Here is a 19,602-nt window from a genome sequence, read left to right on the forward strand (position 1 = left end):
TGGTAGAGGGGTGCAACCCCCATGTCCGGCCGGAGAGGAGTTTGAGGAGTCGGAGGCGGTTGTGGGCTTTGGATTGGATGGAGCGGAGATGAGGGATCCAGGTGAGGTGACGGTCAATGGTGAGGCCAAGGTAGGTGAGGGTGGGGGTGAGGCGGACAGGACGGGCGCAGACAGTAAGGGAGAAATCCAGGAGCCGGAAGGAGCGAGTGGTACGACCTACGATGATTGCCTGGGTCTTGGAAGGGTTGAGTTTCAGGAGCCACTGGTTACACCATGCAGCAAAAAGGTCATGGTGAGTCTGGAGAAGGCGTTGGGACCGTTGGAGGGTAGGAGCGAGGGTGAGGAATGCGGTGTCATCAGCATATTGCAAGAGGTGTTAGGTTGTCATGTCATTTTGGTTTTTATGTGTTGTCGATATGCACGTGAGAGAGAGAGAGAGCAAGTTACGTTACTGTTAAAGAACCTTTGGTCTTGTCGTGGCACAGTCTTTGCCTCTGTGCAGTCTGATGCATTATTAGTTGAAGTGCGGTAGGTGATGGACGTATTCAGTAGTGCTATGGCTGAAACGTGGTGTGCGTTCTTTCCAAAGTTGCTACCAACTAAACATGACCGTGATACGCGCCGGTGGTGCCATCTCTCGGACTTTGCACGGACTTTTCAAACACCCCTCGTATAACGGAGCGTATACGTAGCCTGCTGCACTTGTTGCTTTGCTTATCTGTTCGCAGTTACATGTTTCGAAATGTGGTATGTTGATAGCAGGTCTCAAGGCTGCGGGGAGTGAAAGGATGAAGTCCATAGAGAATTCTCAACAACAAACTATTTTCCAGGCATCGAAGCAACCAACAATGGTAATAGCTCAAAACCACAATGATATTACAACTTACCAATTGTTCAAATAAAACAAAAGTCAAAAATTCAGAAAAATCTTGCAAAGCAATAAGTCAAACGTTCAGGAATGTATACTTTAATTTAAGATAACTGGCACTGGTTTCCTTTAATAACAGAATTTTTTTTGGAACTTGGAACTTATGAATTAGCTGGCGACAAAACTTAATATCAAAATACAGATTTCCTTTTTTTTAAATAACAAGAAGTTTTAAGAGATGACTTTACCGATATTCTACTTGTTTAATGCGAATACTTTAAACAAAATTAATTGACAAAGAATTAACAAGCCTGGCGGCTCCTAAAGGGGTTGAAATTCTTTCGATACTTTAAAACGCCAAAAACATGATTTACAAGCTACAGTTTTAAAACGAGAAAAAACATTCTTAGAGGTAGAACACATGCATCAGTTACAGTGCTGCTCAAACTTAGCTGCCTTTCGCGGTCGTAGACGCATTTAGTTGTACCGGTCACGCGGCAACGCGTGAGGAGCAGCCCAGTCGGCTTAGGAAACAAGTTCAAATGGTTCAGATGGCTCTGAGCACTATGGGACTTAACATCTGAGGTCATCAGTCCCCTAGAACTTAGAACTACTTAAACCTAACTAACCTAAGGACATCACACACATCCATGCCAGAGGCAGGATTCGAACCTGCGACTTAGCAGCAGCGCGGTTCCAAACTGTAGCGCCTAGAACCGCTCGGCCACATCGGCCGGCATACAACAAGTTCCTTCTACAACACACCAAACGAACTATTAGAACATGGCCTGTTTTACGCCAACTGTGGAGCCAGCCAGCCTTTTGCGTGCAAGATGTTAAACCAGATATCAACGTACAGCCTTGCAACTTAAGACATTACCATTGCAACTTAAACCAACAAAGTAGGGAACTTATTGAAATACTCTAGCTATATATATATATATATATATATATATATATATATATATATATATATATATATATATATATTTTTTTTTTTTTTTTTTTTTTTTTTTGAGAATCATCAGTCTTCTGACTGGTTTGATGCGTTCCGCCACGAATTCCTCTCCTGTGCCAACCTCTTCATCTCAGAGCAGCAATTGCAACCTACGCCATCAATTATTTGGTGGATGTATTCCATTCTTTCTTTTCCAACTTAACGGATTAGCACACACATATTCCGAAAACTGATATTGTGCTCACTATGGGGCGTGACCACCTCTGGCAGCAGTACATGCCTGACAACAACGAAACATGCTGTGAATAACGTCATCAATTTTATGTTGAGGCAATAACACCCATTCTTCCTGCGGCGCTGCTCGCAATTCTTGGGCAGTGGTTGGTGGGTGCTGAAGTGATGCAACTCGTTTCCCTAATGCATCACAGACGCTCCATGGGATTCAAATCTGGAGGGCGAGCAGGCAACGCTATGCGTGCAGTATCTTCCGTTTCCAAGAAAACATCAACCACTCGTGCTCTATGAGGTCGAGCATTATCGTCCATCAGTGCGAAGTCTGGGCTTATAGCAACTCGAAACAGCAGTTAAACCTTTCCGATTAACCAGCATAATTTCATGAAGACATGTTGGAGTGTTCAACATAATCCCTGCAGATACCATAAGCGATCCTCCTCGATATCAGTCTCTTTCTACAATGTTCCGGTCTCGTAATCGTATTCCACATTTCTTTCAGATGTGTATCCATCGAGAACCACTCTACAGACCAAATCGGGACTCATCTGTGAAAAGGACGTTAGCACACTGTTCGACTGCCCATATAGCATGTTGACGACTCCGCTATAGACGTTCCCTTCTGTGAAGACGCGTCGGAGTCACGGGTACATCAGGTCTCCATCAGCAAAGGACACCCTGTCCAAGTCTTCTTTACACCGTTTGCCTCGATACAATACGTCCAGTGGATGCTTTGAGGACAGATGCCAGTTGCTGTGCAGTACTAAGGCGGTACGTTCGTGCCCTTACAGCCAGGTAACGTTCTACTCTTTCTGACGTCACACGTCCCTGGTCTTCGTGATACAGTCTCTATAAACTGTCGCCACATCGGAGAAACAACACAACGATTCACGTTAAGCCATCGGGTCACATGAGTTTGCGACTGTCCTGCGTCCATCCTTCCTATGGCTCTCCACTGCAGAGGGACTGGTAAGCGTCTTCTCTGTGCCATTCCGCACTGTCTACGACCGCGCACACAGAAAGTGTGGATTTGGGGCTACCCGGCAAACACTACTCTGTTTGACAGGTGCCCTGACGTCATCGTTAGTGTGGTTTTCCGCTGACGGAAATGCCATCTTCCATGCAGAAGGCGATACTACGGACATCTGTTGACAGGTTGTGTGATTATATCGTGAATTACACACAGGACGGAGAATAGCGGTTTGTTGCTTTAATTTTGAACACAATTGTACATATTACGTCTACCTGAAGCATCCCTTTTTTGCTATTTTCTGTTTTTCAAATCCAAAACAAAATCGGCATCCAGTTTTGAGCACTTTCCTGAGCGTATGTAACATACATAAGAAAAACAACTTCTGACTCGTATCAGTGCGTGATTATGTGCCGCCGACTTTATGTTAAATTACGGTAAGCTGCCGGTGCCGTATGATTTATCCGATCGTTTCCGATTCGACTGAGATTTTAAGTATTCTTAACGCAGTTTAAAATCACTTTTGTGAGTTTTTGTACAACATGTTGAACTGCTCGCTCAAGAATGTGCATGGATTATTTTCGCTAATTCTCATGTGCTCTCTATTTCTTATACAAAAGCTGCCCCCCTCAGTATAAGACAGCGAGAGCACTTGAGAATTGGTGAAAATAATTCAAAAATCTTCATTCTTGAACCACTTAAAGAACGACAGCCACAACGCAGACGAATGAATTCAGGAATAAAGTTTTACACATATTACATAAAGGTTTAAAAATGAACATAATTGGAGAAATGGAAATCTACATACACAAAATACGAAACCATGATGACATTTTAAATGCACAAACGAATTTAAAACGTACACATCTCATACAAAATTTATTTTAATTCCTAACCAATGATATCTAATTGACACAGACAGGTACCCACAGACCTATCTATTACGATGATCACACATACAGCCTAAAATGATAACAGCGACACACCACTGTAGTTATAACAATGTAGTATTTTTGGTCAACTGTTACAATTGTCAATCTGTAAAATCTAAAGATAAAACATAAATTATAAAAATTGTGAGAAAGGATGATCAAAAACAGCAGCAAACCAATTACGTACTGCGTAAAAGTCCTCAATCTACACCACGTTGTAGTACGATACAGACTTACTGATGATATATGAAGGTAAGTGCCAAATCTGTATGTCAGAAACATACGATTAACCAACTTATGATAAAATAAAAGTATAATGTAACTTTCGCAGATGGTTTGAAGATGGTAGCTAGCCGAAATGGATCCATCACAATAAAATCATTAAAGTACTACAGCAGAAATCTGGATTTTATTACAGAATGCCTGTAAGAGATATCTCCGCTGTGGGCCCATTGTATCGTAAATAGGTCAGAGGCACTCGTATTCTGATTTTTCAAGCTCGTTGTTTTGTGCAGATGTGCAATAATTGTAGCACGTAATTATTCTCTTTCATTTCATGGAGGTTGTTGTTATTAATTTTGGGAAAAATAAATGTACAACATTTCCAGGTCTAAAGTTCTTTATATGAGGAATATAGCGAATTTTCGTCAAGGGTTGCTTTATTGAACAACCAGTTTCGATCCACAGACAATCATCAAATCCGTAAAGATATTGGCAACGTCATATTAGGCGATAAAGCTATTGTCGTCAAATAATAAAATCCACGAATTCGTCACTGTGGTCAAATACTAAGGAATTACATCGTCAGTCATAAAAATATGAAAAACAGTGTACTGTTTCATGTTATAGTAGCAATCAGCATTAACATTACGAGGGAACGGCATTCCACATCCTGCCGACTGTACAGCTACTCACTGCCTACCAGTATAGTAACTTCCATCTCGAAATCAACGGCGTCCATAGTGTGTGCTTCACCGAGGCTTAGTCTCGGTACTATGGGCTTTAGGTTCAAATCTGAACAACTGGCCGATCCACTGGGAATAGGTTGGGGCAAGTACTTCGCCTTCAGATAATTATTTTTCAACCAATAAGACATGTTTTCAATCGCATGTCAGTGTCGCCAGCGAAGTTATTGATATGAGCTGGAGATAATCTACGTCAGCTAGACAAGATCACACTCATGCACTTTTTCAGTTACTAATTTGGGTCACTTCGAGGCATCGTTCAGGACTTTGTATCGGAATAGTTTCCAGTGACTCTGTCGCACAGTCATGTGTCTAGCTGGTTCTGTGTACTAATATGAGATATTTTCTGTACAGTCCCTTCTTAAAGAAGACTTTTTCCCCATTTCCGTCGCGCCTCTGTGACTAAGTGGGAATCCTATCAAACTAACTTGCTATACAGATTAGCTTTATCCGGTCATTATTGTAACTTTGGGGCTGAATTTCAGGGCAAAGTCATTAGTTTCTGGCTTCTACGTGCGCGCGCATAAGCCGAGCTCAGTTCGAGACGGGTACTAGTTACACGTAATTTCCGTTCATAGTCGGGTGAGAGAGGCTGGAGCTCCTTTTAAAAAAGATGAAGTTTAAACACTCAAATTATCAGCAGATTGTCACTCGGAGAAATGACTGGACAGCGCAAGGAGAGTGTAATATTTTTGACTGTGGGAGCTGTAAGGTTTTTTCCCCACTTACATCGAAGTTGACATGCATTAGCTAATGTATGACGTCAGAAAGTGGAGCGAGGAACATACAACAGATGGTACCACGAGTATACGTTTTGTGAGAAATTGCGCCGTTTTAACAGTCTTGTAATCTGATTGCTTGACGTGATGAAAAATGGAGGGGCTACCCTCTGACCAGCACACCAAAGCTCACAAATTCGTTTATTTTTTATTAGTAAAATTTTAAGGTGCACATGTGATTTTGATTTCTGTAAGTTATCGATGTCCACCTCAGACAGACAGAGCAAGTTATGTTACTCTTAAACAATCTTTGCTCATTGCGTTTGCACAGTCTGATACTTTCTTAGTTGAAGTGTGGTAGGTCATGGACATATTCAGTAGTGCTATTTTAACATCTGATTGTATCTGTTGGATGAAAAAAGATTTGTTGTAAATGACAGTAGGGATAAATGTGCTGTTTATACTAGAAGGCGAAAGGGATACAAGTTTTGAATAATGGTATTATTTTTGAAGAGAAGAAGTTTGAGGTTGCAGCACTACGCGGCTAGGAGTGATTATTGTCAGCTACATATTGGTGCAAATGGCTCTGAGCACTATGCGACTTAACTTCTGAGATCATCAGTCGCCTAGAACTTAGAACAAATTAAACCTAACTAATCCAAGGACATCACACACATCCATGCCCGAGGCAGGATTCGAACCTGCGACCGTAGCGGTCGCTCGGCTCCAGACTGTAGCGCCTAGAACCGCACGGCCACTCCGGCCGGCCAGCTACTTATTGTCAGAGCTGAGAGAAAGACCAGCCCACTTCGCTCAACCATGCATTAAGATATCGTCTGATTAAGCTGTTTGGTTTTTATAGAAATTCTCTGTTAACTGTGTACACTTTTCAAAACACTGTTTACTTGTTAAGTATAGTATTGTTGACACCAATGTTACGTGCGAAGATAATGCGACGCTTTGCTCTGTCTTTTTAAATACATACTTCATTTTATAATCGTTGTCCTGGAATATCATTTCATAGGTACAGTTACTCTCCCCATCCCACCGTCTAAAGAATTATCACTACGCATTACAACATTGCACCATGTGGCATGCAACAGTTTGATTGTTTATTTAGAAATAGAAATCTAACTTAGCCGCTGCCTACTAGCTATTTGCTGTTGTGCTTTCGAGAAATCTGCAACTACACTACTGGCCATTAAAATTGCTACACCAAGAAGAAATGCAGATGATAAACGGGTATTCATTGGACAAATATATTATACTAGAAGCGACATGTGATTACATTTTCACACAATTTGGGTGCATAGATCCTGAGAAATCAGTACCCAGAACAACCACTTGAGGCCGTAACAACGGCCTTGATACGCCTGGGCATTGAGTAAAACAGAGCTTGGATGGCGTGTACAGGTACAGCTGCCCATGCAGCTTCAACACGGTACCACAGTTCATGAAAATTAGTGACTGACGTTTTGTGACGAGCCAGTTGCTCAGCCACCTTTGACCAGACGTTTTCAATCGGTGAGAGATCTGGAGAATGTGCTGGCCAGGGCACAACATTTTCTGTGGTCGTGCATTATCCTGCTGAAATGTAGGGTTTCGCAGGGATCGAATGAAGGGTAGAGCCACTGGTCGTAACACATCTGAAGTGTAACGTCCACTGTTGAAAGTGCCGTCAATGCGAACAAGAGGTGACTGAGACGTGTAACCAATGGCACCCCATACCATCACGCCGGGTGATACGCCAGTATGGTGATGACGAATACACGCTTCCAATGTTTTACTGTAGTTGCGCATTTAATATGAAGACAAGTTATATTTAGGCCAGTAACAGTTCAGTTCAAATTAGGCTCTGTTTAGCCAAAGGTCAGCATACGAGTTAAAGTTCGATATTAGTTTGTGGGTGCAGAGTTTTGGTAACACGTAGAGTTTTTTGTAAAGTGGGTGGTAAATTTGGGCTAAAATTCTTACAGAAACATATAGTGGGGAGGTTACATACGTCAACATTTTCTGCTAGGACAGTTCGTTGGTTCTTTTGATAATACGTAATCAGTTAGTGTAGGATTTCTCGAAATTTGGACTAAATTTCTTACAGAAACATATAGTGGGGAGGTTACAATGTATAACTCAGATTTCGTTTCTAATCATACGGAAAAATCTCTCAGGAACGTGCCATCAGGACACGTTCAAAACTTCACTGTGGACTCAATTGTTAGAGAATATTTAAGTTTAACATTTTAAAGAACATAGTTCTTATTATAGGAAAACAGCGATCTATAAATATTATAAATAAAGTGGAAGCAGTCTTGATCGCATAAATTTTTTAATGTGGTGACCGGTTTCGATCTTATTATCAGGTCATCTTCGGACCATGAATGTCTGCCGGAGGCGGTGGCTCATGGAAACCCTCTTGCGTGTGGCTGGTGGCTGCTTCCAGTTTATGTATAATATTTAAGTACTGATAAGAAGCCGAATCTCTTCGTGTGTCATCGGCTTCCCGTCAAACGACTGCCCAGTGAAGAGATCTACGCTGCCCAATTACGGTGTTTAGTTGAGGGGCCGTAGAGTAAAGTTGTGCAGTTCAGGACTATGTGAACAAAGCATGCTGAGATAGGAAATGTAATGTTATATGGTGAAATATATGTAACAATTTCCACAATGTTTACTAGTTTATCAGAATTATTTATGGATTAAAACGTTCAGTCACATTAATGCGACCATCTCTTGCAGCGCTGACAGGTTCGACACGTGCAGGAAGAGATTGAGTGGTTTCTGGAATGTACAGACCACACGTGGTGCTATACAGACTCCAGTGCAGTGGCCAGCTGCGCTGGGTTTCTCAGTTAGGAATCTATGGCACGAACAGCCCGATCGAGGACTGGTCCCACCGACTCTCGATTGGGCTTAACTCCGAGAAATTTCGCGGCCGTCTGAGTACTGTAAACTCATGCTGGTGTTCTTCGAACCACGCACGTGCACTCCGAGCTGTGTGACACGTTACATTGTCCTGCTGGTAGATGTCATAGCGTCGAGGAAAAACAAACTACATATAGGGATGTACATCGTCCCCAAGGATAGATGCATATTGTATTGATCCATAGTGCCTTCCAAAATGACGAGGTGGCCAAGAGAATGGCACGACAACATTCCTCAGACCGTAACGCTCCCTCCTTGTTTGCTTTCATGCCGTACACCCCAACGGCCATCTGTCCTATTGAGCGTAAAAGGGGATTCATCTGAAAAGGTCACCTGTCGCCACAAAGTGGACGACAGCTGTGGAACTGCTGTGCAAATTCCAGACTTCGTCGTCGTCAGCATAGGCGTATGAATGATGCACCTGCTGTGGAGGCCCAAACGCAGCAACGTTCGCTGAACGGTCGTTGAGGAGATTCTGTTGGTAGACCCTTGGTTCATCTGGGAGGTAAACTGCCCACCAGTTGCACATCTGTTCGCCCGCACACATCTCTGCAGCCGCTGTTCAAGCCTGTCACATATGGTCCATGGTGCAACACAGTTTCCTCGGCGCCGGTTTTCGATAGCGCCATTTTGCCATTAACGGTAATCCCAAATGTAAGGTCTCCCATTTTTTTATAAGTACATACACCTGTTTATTTCTACAGTGGTTTACATCAGTTTACAGCTTGAAAATTTAGCTATTTTTCGACGTAATCACCATTTCTGTCGATGCTTTTTTGTAGATGTTGTGGCAGTTTTTGTATTCCCATGTCATACGAACTCGCCGCCATGCTGTTCAGAAAGTTATGAACCTTTCCTTTCACCTCGTCGTCGGAGCAGAATCGCTTTCCGGCCAAATGTTCTTTTAACCTATGAAGCAGGTGATAGTCACAAGGCGCCAACTCAGGAATATAGGGTGGATGGGTGATTATGTTCCACTGAAACTGGTGCAAGAGAGCAACGGTTTGCCGAGCGATGTGTGGGCGAGCGTTGTCATGGAGAATGTGTACGCCCGTGCTCAACATTCCTCCTTCTCCGGTTCTGAATTGCCCGTTTGAGTTTTTTCAGAGTCTTATAGTACCTGTCAGAGTTAATTGTGGTCCCAGCAATTCAGCTCCGACGACGAGGTGAAAGAAGAGGTTCATAACTTTCTAAACAGCATGGCGGCGAGCTGGTATGACATGGGAATACAAAAACTGCCACAGCGTCTACAAAAATGCACCGACAGTAATGGTGTTTATGTCGAAAAATAGCTAAATGTTCAAGCTGTAAACTGATGTAAGCCGTTGAAGAAATAAACAGATCTAGGTACTTACAAAAATAGGAGACCTTACTTTGGGATTACCCTCGTAGTTTAACCATGGCGGCATGCAAAAATTTTTAAAATTAGCCGTTTTGGAAATGGTCCCCAAAGCCAGCGACCATGCCCATTTGGATGTCGGATAGATCGCTCTGTTTCCGCATCATACAGACACTTTTTATATACCGTCCAGTGTAAGTGTTGCCACCAGCCTTCTGTGAGTGGTCATTGGAGGCTGACGTCGAACATAGACGGTGGTCGTCATCAGTGAGACTGTACCGTGTGTACGGATGATCAGTTCCGTCACTTGCGACTTTTATAGGCATCCATTTGTTACAACGCTACTTCGTGATCTGTTTACGGCTTTCTCTGAAGAAAGTGGTATTAGTTGCCATTAGGAACCCAGAAAAATTTCTGGATTCTTGTTAGAGTAGCGCCGAGTGGGATAGCCGCTCGGTCTAGGGCGTCATGTCACGGTTCGCGCGGCTCCCCGCGTCGGAGGTTCGAGTCCTCCCGCGGGCATGGGTAAGTGTGTGTTGCTCTTAGCGTAAGATAGTTGACGTTAGATTAAGTAGTGTGTAAGCCTAGCGAACGGTGAACTCAGCAGTTTGGTCCCATAGGAACTTGCCACAAATTTCAAAATTTTTGTTAGAGTATCACTGTGAGCGTTAACCAGTTGATTAGTGTCGTGTACATGGCTCAAGAGGTACACAACAATACTACGAAATGCCGCCACCACACAGACCCAAGCACTCACCTGTCGCCTCTCAGTTCTGAGCCGAACCCTCCAGATGACGTTCACAAATCGGGACCGCTTTCTCCTTTCACGCCACGTCCATGACCCTCTCGTATTTGTCCGCCGATAGGTTTGCCTTCCGCTGAGAGAGTGCTGTCAACTGGGGACGATTTTGCTCCCGACCAGTACAGGCGGAAATGGAAATCCTTCTGCCGACAGGCAGATGAGACGGTGCATAGTACCCTGCTTATTTCATTGCCTGCAGTCAGACACCTCAGAGAGTTCTGGCAGTTTGTCTAGTACACAGAGTGCCAACATTTCCTGCAATTACGATAAGGGGCACGGTTTTGTCAGTTCCGTTCGGAAGAGAACAGTTCCGACTTAGCAGTCGTCGCTACTGAAAGATAGATACTGTCTGACACCAAAGTGTGCATAATTACTTTCAGTCAGAGTGATAGTATCATAAAAAAACTAAACACCGTCCGAACAGGCCTTGGAAGGTCCAACGGTACCAATCGGCCGTCGTGTCATCCTCAGATCACGGGGGTCACTCGATGCGGATATGGAGGGGCATGTGGTCAGCACACCGCTCTCCCGGCCGATTGTCGGTTTACGAGACCGGAGACGCTACTTCTCAGTCAAGTAGAGCTCCTCAGTTTGCCTCACAAGGGCTGAGTGCACCCCGCTTGCCAACAGCTCTCGGCAGACCGGATGGTCATCCATCCAAGTGCTAGCCCAGCCCGACAGCGCTTAACTTCGGTGATCTGACGGGAACCGGTGTTACCACTGCGGCAAGGTCGTTGGCGATAGTATCATAGATTGGCAAGAAACAGCAAGGCTCATTGCATTAGGTTTAGGACATCAAGTGCCACGCATCAAACAGTTACCAAACATAAGCTTTGTAACATTCTCTTATTTCTCATTATATTGCCACATTTCTGTTCTAGTGCCCCCATGTCAAGATAGTGTTTAACTGGAAATACTAGAATGCGTACTGCCACCCACTTTAATGAAATACAGCAGTCAACAGAAAGTTTTTGCTACATTGGATGTATGTGCTACATTAATAGTGATATTCAATTACGACATCCCAACAACTAGTAATTACCTTAAAGCCTCACTGGAATGACAGCGGACTCGCGACCTACGTGCCGCTTCTGTGGAGAGACGAGAACATGATTTGAAGATTCCAGGAGGGTGGAGATTTTCAGAATTCCAGTGTTCTGCTCTAGTACAGCACACACAAACAGGCCCCTGACACTTGTCGCTACTCCGGTACAAATGAAGAAAGTTTCACGTAGTCTTTGTTGACACAGAGGTGGGATTCAAGTGGTGCACTCGCTCCGAAGGTCGACTACTGAGACATTCAGCGGCACATCAGCAACGCTTCCACTATAGCAAGCAATTCCACCCATCACTGTTACGTCTTAAAGTGCACACTTCCATGATCACTTGCATCAATGCAGTGTAAATTCTTCGGACGCTGTTTCATTCGGTGGTCGCCGATCTCCGTTATCTGCTCTCCATCTGCAGAGTATGCCGTGTAGCCTGGATGGTAGCATGATGACCTATGGTTGAATGCCACGTGAGGTCTTCCTCGGCCTTCCTGGATACTGCAGCTGCAGTACCTTCCAAGATGCGCCAGGTCGACTCGCTCATGCTGCTGCTTTGGGATCCAACATCCCGAATATTCGACGTCCGTTGCCCGCCTCATCTTCACAGAGAGCGCAGTCCCACAATGTGTGTTCTGGTCTGCCCGCACTGCCGTAGGCTCAGCTGTCATTCATCTGTCTTTTGATTTTTTGTAGATACCTAGCATGCGGGCCATGGCCAGTCAGGTAAAGTACCAGTCCACATGACGGGTTAAGAAATCTTATTTTTAATCTCTCCTGATTTTAGAGAGAAACTAGTATGTTCTTCTGCGCGTGCCTGAAGTGTCTCATTTTTCCACAGTTTGTAAGGTGGTTATAATTTCGCTCCTTACAAGCACTCACCCACGTACTTTGCCGTGAATTACAATCACAGTTAGATATCATCTGATAGGTTGTACATCGTATATATGAGTATTTAAAGGAGACTGACATTGTCACGGACGCCTTGAAAATAATTATTAACGCTTATTGCATGAAAGGTGATGGAGTGTCTTTATTATCATACTAGTAGAGGTTGGAACGACAGTGGAAATTAAAAGGCAGACGGAACTCAAGCTCTCCGTGGAGGGGCCACACAGGTGAGTTGATCCTGCTTAAACACAGGAAGTAGCAAGACGGACGTCGTAACACCTAAACGCTGGAGCACAATAGAGTAGCAACGGGCCGATATTGTAGGCGAACCAGAGGGATTATACTTCGGAAACCACGAAAATATTGGACGCAGGTGAGAGCAACGAAGAAGCGGCACCTCGAAAACCACGCAGGCGGGGTTATCTCCAAGGATTTTTACTCAAAAGCGTACCATTGTACGAGTATAGGTTTTTCCTCGCAAACTTTCCACGCTGGACGACAAAAGACTGAAATATGGTTGGTCGGCATTTGGAAGAATCTGTAAAGAGGGAGGTTATTCCGTGGTTTCGGGAATATGATTCGTTTTTGGAATTCGATGGTGGGGAGCTGAACCTTGCTGGGAAACCAGTGGTGGAGAGACGTAGTCTTTCGTTGTGAGCGCCCGCGTGTGACGGTCGCTCGGTATCAGCTTTGTTGGTACGGACAGACTTGCTGTCTTTGCTCTCAAGAGAGTTAGAACAGTTAGGCACTGTACTGTTGCGAACCTATACGACTCTGGACTTCACCTCCGGGTTGTAAGTCGTCGTTGAGTATGCAGCGTTCAGTAATAGAGCACTTCCTCTGGTTATACTTACGTTGAGACGTTATCTGAACTCAGTCCTTGTGGCTGGGAGTTCGCATTTCTCGTCTGTAGAACACAGAGAGGGGAAGACAGTATTAGAGTATATTAGTTAGAGCACCACCTTCTGCCGTCCTAGTGTTTGAAGAAGTTTATTTATGGCAGGAGTTTTTCCATCGTCGCAGACGTGTATGGGAACCATCACTTCGACGCACCGTAAGCAGTACATACGGTGACATCGCAAATTGCTTCGGCTTATTAGTGCTATAAAAGCTAAACAGCTGTGATCACGTTAATTTATTTTCACTGAGATTCCACACCACCGTAGATCATCTTTGAAAGTAGTGTCTTCTAGTGTTTGGTACGTAGACGATGTCAGTCATTTCGCGTTATTGATATTAGATCGCGCAGTCATAATAAGGGACAGAGTTGGGCAATTGATTAGTAATTTTACTTAGGAAGTGTAAATTTTGTAATATAAAAGGTTTTTTTATTCTACAATAAATATATAAGCACGAACAAAGTTTATCATTTAGTTTTATTAGTTGCCTTAATCATTCATATATGTTTAGATTGTAACTTATATCTTCAAAAATAAAAGATCCTAAGATCTGCTTCAGGGGGTAGTCAAACAGGGCCAAATCATCATTTTAGCGTTTATGATTTTCCGTTGCGCGCATTCATTTTACACCCGCCTGGAGTAGCATTTTGGAACCGTAAAGAATAACGTTATTTCTCTTCTATTTCATCGTTAGTTATTTCAGAGATTCATTGTTTTTCCTAGGCAAAGGCTGTTGTTGCGCAGGAAACAGGCTACAGCGCCGTGATATATTTTCGAATACATCTTTTTTCGGTAGTTTCAATCTTTCTTGCACGGTTTCAGTATTTACTGATTTTCTCTTCGGGGCTCTTGTGCACAGCCCTTTTTTCGTCACACTGCAGTACGAACCACAAAGATTTATCGTGTACAACAAAAAATAATTCTTACCATTGTGAGTTAACGACCTTTGAGCTCTCATTTAAATATATGGCCGAAAGAGTCAACCTACAGGAATTGTAAAACGAACCCTGTCGTCCAGCACCGCGTTCACGAAGGGCGCGCGAGTGAGCCAGACGAGAACCTACGTCATAGGGAAACCCCGTAGGAGCTGTTTGTGCCCAGGGAGGCGTAGCAGTGTTAAATATGGCGGATCTAAGATCGGCCATAAAGGGAAACATTTATGAAAACTATTTCATTTCAACTTCTTCCATGGTACAGAGACCCTTCCTTACCGTAGGCACTCGTTGTACAGTTCGTGCAAGTGTCTAGGTAGGGGGATAGGGCTTGTATTACGACGACACCGATTCCGTCCGGTACTGGAGAGTTTTTTATTTTTCAGTCTTGAAATTATTTGCCTAATTTCTTCTTGTGCGAAGTGGTACACAGGTTTATGGTTCCTATATTCTTGGCTCAAATGGCTCTGAGCACTATGCGACTTTGAGGTCATCAGTCGCCTAGAACTTAGAACTAATTAAACCTAACTAACCTAAGGACATCACACACATCCATGCCCGAGGCAGGATTCGAACCTGCGACCGTAGCGGTCGCTCGGTTCCAGACTGTAGCGCCTAGAACCGCACGGCCACTCCGGCCGGCTCCGATATTCTTCCCATAACATTTCCCGTAACCTACACTGATAATCTGTGTCGCCTTCTTCTGCATGTCAGGAACTAATGTTTACATTAGGAGGTCAGCTCACTGTTCCTAACTTTCTGTTACCGTCCCATTATTCCTTTTGAGCGTGAATAAGACTGTTGGTGATCTATTTTCTCGCAGATTATTTTATATGGTGCACCCCAGGGATTAGTTTCTGTTAGACTCCACGAATTGCTTCCGTCGTTACATTTTTATTTTCCGTAACTCTCCCTTAAAACGTTGTTTAAAATACATGTATCTAAGCAACTTTCTGACTCTTTCTTCTTGCGTCATGCTACTTTGGTATAGCATTATGGCTCTTATTGTTTCACATCTTCATTTCTGCGGCGCCTCGGTCCAGATGCAAGGTACTCTTTTAGAATGACCTCTTCTGTCAAGTATTGATGCCTCCATTGTTCTACGTATAGCCACTGTCAGTTTTTGCGCTTTAACATTTACATTATCACCCAGAGAAGGGCTTCCCAGACACTGGAACACCTTCTTAGTTCTTCCAAGCGAGCGTCCTTGGTGTTGTATTTGGGCCTTATGCGCACGTTTTCTGTAGTGTCTTGGATTTCCCTTCCAGTGATGGTACAGTGTATGACATTGTGGTCATTCGAGGTGGTCCCACTCTCAACTTTTCAGCCTTTCACACTGCGCGGCGCTGCCATATTTGTTATTTGACATTGCTCCGACCCTCCCTTCGTAGGTGGGCGGATTGCGAGATGCATTCAGTACCTGTAAGTTGAGTTCCGTAATGGCTTCTTCTAGTCGTCTTTCTACGGTGACAAGTCAGGCGGCTATGCCACAATACTGACTTCGCATTTGCATCAATGGAGTACACGAGAACCGAGGGAGCTGGCGCTGTGAGAGCACTGGACTCGCATTCGGCAGGACGACGGTTCAAAACCGCGTCCGGCCATCCACATTTAGCTTTTCCGTAATTTTCCTAAATCGCTTCCGGTAAATGGTTCTTTTCAAAGGGCATGGCCGATTTCCTTCCTCATCCTTCCCTAATCCAAGATTGTGCTCCACCTCTAATGACCTCGAAGTCCTGCTCCTCCAGTACACAAGAGACTTAGTTTGTCCTGGGCGACTAATATCCTTTAGTCTAAGCAGATACTCGTCCATCTCATCACTAAATTGAAGATACATGGAGACCAGGTTGCAACTCTTTGTTTCTGTTAACATTTTCACGTAGATATCTAACTCCATTCGGAACCGTGTGCACCACGACGGCATTATTGTCAATATATTTTGGATAAATGGCAGCATCGGCAGTAAATAGTGAAATCATTTATTGTACAGATTGATTTCGGTCATCGTGTGACCATCTTCAGTGGAAATTATTCGAAAGTTGACCCATATCATACTAGCACAACATTTTCTGTGAGATGTAACATGTACTGTAATGATTACTTCCAACAGAAATCTGCACTTTCACTGCGTACAATAATTTTTAAATTTACAGAAGAGCCTATCTTGTAACCTTAGCAGTTAACCTCAGCAGCTGCCGATCCAAAGGACTGTGCGCTGGGTCAGCAACTGCTAAGGTTAACTGCTAATCGCTAAATCAGAAAGTTGGCGTCGATCATCATACTGACAACATAAAGTATGTACTTGCCATATACTACTGAAATGTGCTTTCTATTTCGGTCCCAAAGGAACCTACCTTAAAGTATTAAATAGATACATATCAATCTTTTAATGAAAATAAGTTTGGTGTACTTCTTGTTGAATTTAGTTCTTAGGGTAAGACACTTTTCAAACTCACCGACTTTGTTATACGTAAACTGACAAGTTTTGAATGTTACCCTCTGTTATAAAAATTTCCACAGACACTCTTGGTCCCCTCATTCGGTAACTTGTTCATGAAGTCTGAACGTGCTGGATATCACGGTTTGTATTCCTGTACAGGCTGGCTATATTCTGCATATTCGGCTTTGTGTTGGCGTAGTTGCTTTTATTCTAAGAGCCTTTTTAAGTATTGACATTCAGGTATGTTTATCTAGCCGGTGTTTTTTAGTACCTATGTGTGTATGCAGCACTGTCTCGTACAATGTTATCTTACACAGCTTACATAATCAATTCATCTGTATGCATATTTTTCCATCACACATATGCATATTTTTCCATAATAAAACAGATCTGAAGAAGGTCAACTCGGACCGTAATCGTTAGTACACTGATATTCATCTGCGGTCAAACACTGGATTATAGAAAATTAAAATGATATTGTAACTTTTAAAGCTTTATAATCCGATGCTGGATGGGCGGTGGGTGCCCAGATGCACAATACTAAGATCTTGGATGTATCGGATTGTTTTTCCAGCTGTACGAGAACCGGAACGAGCCTGCAACAAAATCTACATTTACATCCATACTCCGCAAGCGACCTGACGGTGTGTGGCGGAGGGTACTTTGAGTACCTATATCGGTTCTCCCTTCTATTCCAGTCTCGTATTGTTCGTGGAAAGAAGTATTGTCGGTATGCCTCTGTGTGGGCTCTAATCTCTCCGATTTTATCCACATGGTCTCTTCGCGAGATATACGTAGGAGGAAGCAATATACTGCTTCACTCCTCGGTGAAGGTATGTTCTCTAAACTTCAAGAAAAGCCCATACCGAGCTACTGAGCGTCTCTCCTGCAGAGTCTTCCACTGGAGTTTATCTATCATCTCCGTAACGCTTTCGCGATTACTAAATGATCCTGTAACGAAGCGTGCTGCTCTCCGCTGGATCTGCTCTCTCTCTTCTATCAACCCTATCTGGTACGGATCCCACACTGCTGAGCAGTATTCAAGCAGTGGGTGAACAAGCGTACTGTAATCTACTTCCTTTGTTTTCGGATTGCATTTCCGTAGGATTCTTCCAATGAATCTCAGTCTGGCATTTGCTTTACCGACGATCAACTTTATATGAGCATTCCATTTTAAATCGCTCCTAATGCGTACTCCCAGATAATTTATGGAATTAACTGCTTCCAGTTGCTGTACTGCTATATTGTAGCTAAATGATAAGGGATCTTTCGTTCTACGTATTCGCAGCACATTACACTTGTCTACATTGAGATTCAATTGCCATTCCCTGCACCATGCGTCAATTCGCTGCAGATACTCCTGCATTTCAGTACAATTTTCCTTTGTTACAACCTCTCGATACACCACAGCATCATCCGCAAAAAGCCTCAGTGAACTTCCGATGTCATCCACAAGGTCATTTATGTATATTGTATATAGCAACGGTCCTACGACACTCCCCTGCGGCACACCTGAAATCACTCTTACTTCGGAAGACTTCTCTCCATTGAGAAAGACATGCTGCGTTCTGTTATCTAGGAACTCTTCAATCCAATCACACAATTGGTCTGATAGTCTATATGCTCTTACTTTGTTCATTGAACGACTGTGGGGAACTGTATCGAACGCCTAGTGGAAGTCAAGAAACACGGCATCTACTTGGGCACCCGTGTCTATGGCCCTCTGAGTCTTGTGGACGAATAGCGCTCTTTTCAAAGCTTGCCACTCCTCTTCGTTTTGGTTTTACGTTTCAGGCATTGCAGAAGCTCACAGTAGCCGTTTCTATTCGTTGTTTGATGTCTAGGTGTCTCATTAATCAATAATCGACCTTTCACATCGCATAACGCTGTCGTCATCAACGTTCCTATTGAACGTTTTTGTTGTAGGCGAAGATGGATATTTGCACACCGTGGTCTCTCGTTTATTCTGATTTGTGGAGGTGAGCCCGGATCTCAGCAGCCGATACAATGTGACTGAGAAAGTCTTAAACGTGATTTCTACATTTAAAGATATGCTCCAGATAAAGTTAGAAAACAGACAGAACTGCTAGTGGCTATGTTTATCCAGAAATAATTAAAATTTACGCCATATCGCGAATATTTAATCGTCTGCGAGAGATACTTCAAGCACCTACCAACATTATAAGATTGGTGATGTCAAGATTCTGTTAATTTCCCGCACTACATCCCAGTGTTTCTAGACAAAGGACACGATGAGTGAATTACCTTGTCCCTTGTACATCGCATTTTGCAGCGCTGTTGAATTCTCGAACTAATTCCGCTTTAATAAAAAAAAAATCCAAAAGTTAGTGCTTACTAGACATATAAAAGTGTGTGCGGTTGTTCGATAAGCTAATTTAAATGATTTCTAGAATTATGGCATTTGAAACGACAGTATGCATCTACCTACAGAAGTTTTTACAAAGTACTGTTGCATTCCAAATTAGAACTGCGTTCGTAATACAGATCTTGATTCCTCATTAAAACGTTTCTCAGAATCAACTTAGAAAATTGCGTCGTCGTTTCCAACATTCAATTTGACACAAATATGGAACAACAGATTACATTTGTCGGATTTTGAGGTCTGTACGTGCTCTGATGTGACTGTTGTTTGAATTTTTTAAGTCACCTGTGTCTGTTTAAATGCTAGGC

The 19,602-nt window shown here is 43.3% G+C and overlaps 1 pseudogene; it reads right to left on the bottom strand.

The window, feature by feature from the left end:
• Window positions 1-11,324: 11,324 nt before the first annotated feature.
• On the bottom strand, window positions 11,325-11,442 carry LOC126417273 (5S ribosomal RNA; annotated as a pseudogene).
• Window positions 11,443-19,602: the final 8,160 nt, after the last annotated feature.

The sequence above is a fragment of the Schistocerca serialis genome, chromosome 8, assembly GCF_023864345.2.
Source record: "Schistocerca serialis cubense isolate TAMUIC-IGC-003099 chromosome 8, iqSchSeri2.2, whole genome shotgun sequence".
Classification (NCBI taxonomy): domain Eukaryota; kingdom Metazoa; phylum Arthropoda; class Insecta; order Orthoptera; family Acrididae; genus Schistocerca; species Schistocerca serialis.